The sequence below is a fragment of the Euprymna scolopes genome, chromosome 36 (genome assembly GCF_053919585.1).
Source record: "Euprymna scolopes isolate OS-2025 chromosome 36, ASM5391958v1, whole genome shotgun sequence".
NCBI lineage: Eukaryota > Metazoa > Mollusca > Cephalopoda > Sepiida > Sepiolidae > Euprymna > Euprymna scolopes.
This window is the reverse complement of record NC_136517.1, coordinates 49,761,812-49,767,811: the sequence shown is the minus strand read 5'-3', so window position 1 is coordinate 49,767,811 and position 6,000 is coordinate 49,761,812. Positions and strand designations below refer to the sequence as shown.

Here is a 6,000-nt window from a genome sequence, read left to right as displayed (position 1 = left end):
TTTGTGATTTTCGTATAGAGCTTAAAACATTAGCGTAACAAAATAATTATAGCTTTAGTGTGACGTCATATATTTAAGATTTACATGAATCTAAACATAAAAGAGAATAAAATAAAATAAAATAATATAAAAAAAGAAAAATTGTAATAACTGGCTGTGTTCATTAGCAAAATTTACACTTACAGTATCTCTACTATAATATAAAAGCGACTTTGTGTTGTGTGTGTGGGTGTGCGTGCGTGTGTGTGTGTGTGTGTGTGTGTGTGTGTGTGTGTGTGTGTGTGTGTGTGTGTGTGTGTGTGTGAGTGAGTTCCCTATGGACTTGGAAACAACTGGGTTAATTTTTTTTAAAATTTAACACGAAGGCACTTGATGTGTCTGGGAGCGTTCTTAAGTAGGTTTTGCACCAGAATGCGTCTAATAAGTATCGAAAATAGATAATCGAAAAAATCCGATCAACGAAGGAATTCCGATGTTGACCAAAACACTTTTATACAATCTATCATCACAAGTGCATTTGAGAAGTTTTTTTTTTCACCGCACAAGCAGAAAGCCCAGCCTATAAAATCAGCTGTAGATTCTTTTATAAGGCAGGGGAGCGTTCGAAATAAATGTTCCTTTTTAGAGTACAATTGAACCATGATACTTGACTTTTGTATATTTAGCGTTAATTCAGGTGATTATGTAAAAATAATTTCAGAAAATCAACAGTTGGTTCTTTGATAAGACAGGGGTGCGTTCGAAATGCTTTTAGCACAATTGAACCATGATACTTGACTTTTGTATATTTAGCGTTAATTCAAGTGATTTTGTAAAAATAATTTCATAAAATCAACAGTTGGTTCTTTGATAAGACAGGGGTGCGTTCGAAATGTTTTTAGCACAATTGGACGATTATACTTGACTTTTGTACTTTAAACTTTAAGTGAAGCTATTATTTACAGATAATTTTATAAAATCAATAGTAGATTCTCTACAGTGCAATGTAGACTACTATAATGCACTGTGGACTAAGTCACTGTGGGGAGGCAGTGAAGCTTCCTCCCGGTACACTTCAGAAGGGGTTGTCCCTAACTAGGCAATCAATTGATTTGATTGAAAAATTTGATAAAATTTCGATGACAATAAAAGTATGAGAAGGTGAAACATTTGTTGATCCTCATTCAATCCTGGGCAACATCAGCTCTCCCTGCTAGTATGCAATATGCACCCGGAGGGGGGAATATATTTTTGCTAGTTCAATAAATGGAAATAAATTAATTTTTACAGAAAAATATTATTCCTGATGTAGGCTTCCTTAGAGGTCACTATACGTAGCCATGTTTCTTTATATCACGGATACACTAGTAAAAATGTAAAATAATAGTGGCAAACGATCTGAAGACTCTGGTATGCCATGAGGTTTGGGGAAGGGTGTAACTCTTTTCACAAGATTACTCCATTTACCCTTGATCCTCACCTTATATTGCTGAATAGAGCATCAAGCACTTAAGTATTTTGTATGATTCGGCTGAGATTTGAACCATGGTCTCGCAGCCTATTAGCGAACACAATTATCCAATATCGCCACTTGGACGTAAGGGACTACTATTTGAGATCATATCTACAGGATACTATGTAGGGAGTTGAGCAACGAGATGTCTGTTCACATTACATTTAAATTTCTGCATATTAGTGCAGACAAGGAAGCAGGAAATAGGGAAGGAATTCCAGTCCAGCAGTCTGAGGAAAGAAACTATTAGAATAAAAAGTAAAAGGTTTTCTTGTATCTAGGGACTTCTGCCATGAAGGAGTGGGATTTTGCTGCTTGTCGGGTTTATTTGGGATATTTTGCAACGAGGAGGTACAAGTGCTATGAGTTCATCAGGGCACATTCCATTAAAGTACTTTTAAAACGGATACAGGGATGCAACATTGTGGCGATGAGACAGAGGTTGTAGTTAAACACTAGTTGCAAATATTCGCACTATAATACATTTTCTTCAATACAGATCAACCCCTCAATTAAAAAAAAAAACTATATCAACAAGGGAAGCATGCATGGTGCCCCGTGAGTCCACAGTGAACGAGGCATAAAAAAATTACTAAGTTCAGCATCCCTCCCCTCATTTAGTCCCAAAAGTCCCCAGAGGACATCAAATCCTGGTGAAAATGAACAAACGGTACAGTTTTAGGCCTGAACATATGTAAATTTCAGTTCTGCACCATGCAAACAAAGAAATGACTAAGTCTATCATTTGCACCCCCCCTCCATTTAGCCTCCGCAAGTCCCCAAGGCCTTAACATATTTAAATCTGAGTTCAGTACCATGCAAAATTACTAAGTAGATACACCAAAACTTTGGACAAATATGGTAAAATAGTCTAAAAAATGGAGTGTTTTTATTAGCCCTAAAAGAACCCCTGGGGCACATTTATCGCGAAGTATGGACAAACAAAATTATATAGAAATCAGTTAGTTACAACTTTTCAGAAAGTTTTATAAAAATCCAAGGGAGGCAACCGGAGTTTTCCAGGAAAATCCGTTCTGTTACTTTTTTACTCATATGACGTTTAATGCTTGTGCAAAATTTATAAAAACATTACAAGACAGTTATTGCGAAAAGTGCAGACAGACGAACGTATGAATGGACAAGGTTGAATTTACAGGTCTGCCCTCCTTTTGTCTGGGGACCAATAAATTTATAATTGTTAATAACATACAAATCAGATCTCTTAAACTCCCTAAACCGCAGGAGATTATCACCAGTTTACGTAAATAGTAACATTAAACTCCACAAGCGTAATAATCCTCTTGGCTCATAATATATTTATTTATATGCGACCTGTCTGCTTTATGAGAAAATCTGAAGAATAAGTAGGCAAATCTCATTTTAAAGGTTTAAAACAATTTTATTGAGTCATATTCGTTAACAGGTCAATAAAAGGAAAAGAATAAAAAAAGAAAGAGGTTAGTAAAGGAATGAGTATGAATGGAGGCAAAATAAATGTCTTATTGGAAGTGAAGCGAGAAGAGTTCACATATGAAGGGTAGGATGAATGTCTTGTTTGTAAGGTAAGGCAACAGTTCAGATATGATGATGTTTTACTACAAAGATATGCCAGTCAAGCCTGTGTCTACCTGGTCTACATAGGCATGTGTGTGTGTGTGTGTGTGTGTGTGTGTGTGTGTGTGTGTGTGTGTTGCGTTAAGTCCGCCCATGTATGGAAGCCGCCATGTTTGAATCTTTGAAGTTTTTTGTTGAAACCCAGGGCCAGGTGGCCCGGGGAGGGGGACGGGTCGTTCCAAGTGACAAGATTGCTGGTTGAAAGAAGCATTGTGGAATGAATCAGCTGGCTGTGTCCTCTCCCGACCGACCGACCGACCGGAAATAGGATGAGTCTAGTGAACGGTTTACCGGCCAGAAATGGCAAGAATCTAGCGGGCACTCCCTTTTATCATTTCTTGTTGTGCACTCAGTTCAGTTCACCTGAGAAATGCCCTCTGATTGGGCCAGCTAGAAAGAAAATCAAATGCGTGTACCAATGGCAGCTTGTTTGAGTTCTGTTGCTGTTGTTGAATGTTGCTACTACAAATCTCCAACACCACCTGCTCATACTTTCCACCCACCTTTGCAAACTTTCTCCACCTGCTCATACTTTCCATACTAAATTAATATGACACTGTCAACTAGAATAATTGGGAATATCTTGAAAGACAAAGGATACCCCTTAGGGGCAGTAGCGCATGTAATTGTGAGGCAAGGGTTGCACAATCTCCAACCACACCTCTCCTGAATCGCACTGTTTGAGTCCAGTGGTAAGGAGAAGACTAGGACAACTGGAAACAATGCCGAGATAAGCGGAGAGCACATACAGCACCTAAAAGTTCCAAATGGTCACCCGTTTAGTACTGACTAGGTTCAACGTTGCTTAACTTTGGTGATCCAGCCGTTTAATATTGGTAATAAGTGGGTGATATAAATAAAGAAGAAAAAGTAAAGGAGAGAAACATATTGTTCATTTCTAAATATGCGATACGTACATTAATTTACAATATGTAAAGTTTTATCTATAAGTGTTTCACGAATTGTCCAGTATATATAAAGAAAGGGAGAAAATTTCTTTTTCAAGATTACTTATCCTTAATGCTAACCTTATAATGCTGAGTGTTTAGCAAGAACACATCAATCTTTTTTTTTAGTCTTTGGTATAACTCGATTGAGAATTCAACCCCAGTTTTCCTGTCAATTAGCTAACATTTTAACCATTGCACTACATGGACTGGTCGTACAGGGTGGAATGATAAAAGTATCGCCTTAAACCCTAAAGAAAGCAACACTACAGCTTTGTTTTAAAACTTTTATCGAAAAAATCAATTCAGGTAACTTGATTATGTAGTAGAGCTGACATCTATTCAATATAGTCGCCTTCAGTCTCAATCACCGCCTCAATATAGGTCCAGAACTGGGAGCATACCTTTTCTACAAGCACTGGCGGTGAATATTTGGCAGATGACGGCGATCAGACCGGTTTTGGTGTTGTGGGAGGTCATGTTGCTGATGTTCGCGACATATGACCAAATACATTAGTCCAGCGGGTTCAGGTCAGGTCAGATGGGGCCAGTGAGTGAAGGGTTCAAAATCATAGCACATCCAGGCACACTTTGGTGTTGACTTTCAAGTCGACTTCGAAAATGTGAGGTGGCATAATGTGGCCCTCACTTGAAACTTTGTTTTCATTACTTTGGCCACATCTCTGTTATTTGCGGCAGTCCAGTGATGCATTTTGAGTGTGGTGGCAGTGGTCCTGTTGTCATAACTTGGATTGGTAAAAAGCATAAGTTATACAGGAGTGCGTTTCCGATCTCGCTTGTTGAACGCTTGTGTCACTTTCAGACATAATAGAAGGCTCCTCTTACTCTTGGGATTTGTACACAACTGGCCAACTAATAGATGGTTTGCAACAAAACAAAAAAAAAAAGAAAACCAGTTTTCATCAAACAAAAATGGAATCACATTGTCTTTTCTTGGGCGACAATTTTATCATTTCACTGTGTATGATACTAAAATTCTGCTACTCCTGCTTGTTTGGTTATTTGGGTGTTTCTTTGCACAATGAATGCTTTAGATGGAAGGAGGAAAAACAAATAAGACGATAAGTGGTAGTAAGAGTGCTATAGTGAAGGGAAAGAGAAAATAAATGACGTAAATAAAGAAGAAAGAGCAAATAGAAATAAAATCGTAATGGAAGGAAAGTAAGAGAATAATGCATGTATTTACTTTTATTACAACAAAGAAGCATGATGTGACACAAGGCAGGTTGCTTAATGTTGCTACTCCAGCTGTTGTGAAGGAACACTTTGAAAGGTTACAAATATATAGTCCTCCTCCTGAAGGAAAAACAGATGAGGTTTAATGACTCATATCTCTTGCCGAATGCCTGCAATAAAAATGCACAGTAAGATGGTAATGTAAATAAATAAATAACATAAATAAAGAAGAAAAATAAAAGAGAAACATATCTATTGTTCATTTTTTTACTATCTAATGTATACTCTTATGCACATATAAATATATATAAAGTATATATAAAAGAAAAAAAAGCCTGCTATATCTGTGCGCTTTTCACACCTTCCCCATCCAACAAAGACTTAATACTCATACCAATTATAAATCACTACAACTTGAAGATTGTTTATAGCAACAAAAGCACTAAAGTAATAGTAGCAGCAGTAAAAAAAAAGAGAGAAGGAGTGTAAGAGGATGACATAAATAAATAGATGATGTAAATAAAGAAAAAAAAAATGAAAAGAATAAAGTGATATCATTAGTAGTAGTAGCAGCATCACAAGCCACATAAGAGAAGGAAAGTAAGTAAATGGTTAAATGATTTAATGTGGCTACTCCAGCTCTCCCGAGCGGACACTAAAGAAGGTCACAAAATATTGCCCTTCTCCTGAAGAAAACAGATGAGCGTTAATTGGTCTTGTTTCTAACCGAATACCTGTAATAAAAATACA

At 37.0% G+C, this 6,000-nt stretch overlaps 1 long non-coding RNA gene across 3 annotated transcripts in view; it reads right to left on the bottom strand.

Moving 5' to 3' along the window:
* Positions 1-3,082: 3,082 nt before the first annotated feature.
* Positions 3,083-6,000, bottom strand: part of LOC145260462 (uncharacterized) — a 46,314-nt gene continuing 43,396 nt past the window's right edge. For all 3 annotated transcript variants that reach the window (XR_013864301.1, XR_013864303.1, XR_013864304.1), the window contains exon 4: positions 3,083-5,420. This is a non-coding gene — a long non-coding RNA (uncharacterized LOC145260462). The remainder of the gene's footprint in view (positions 5,421-6,000) is intronic.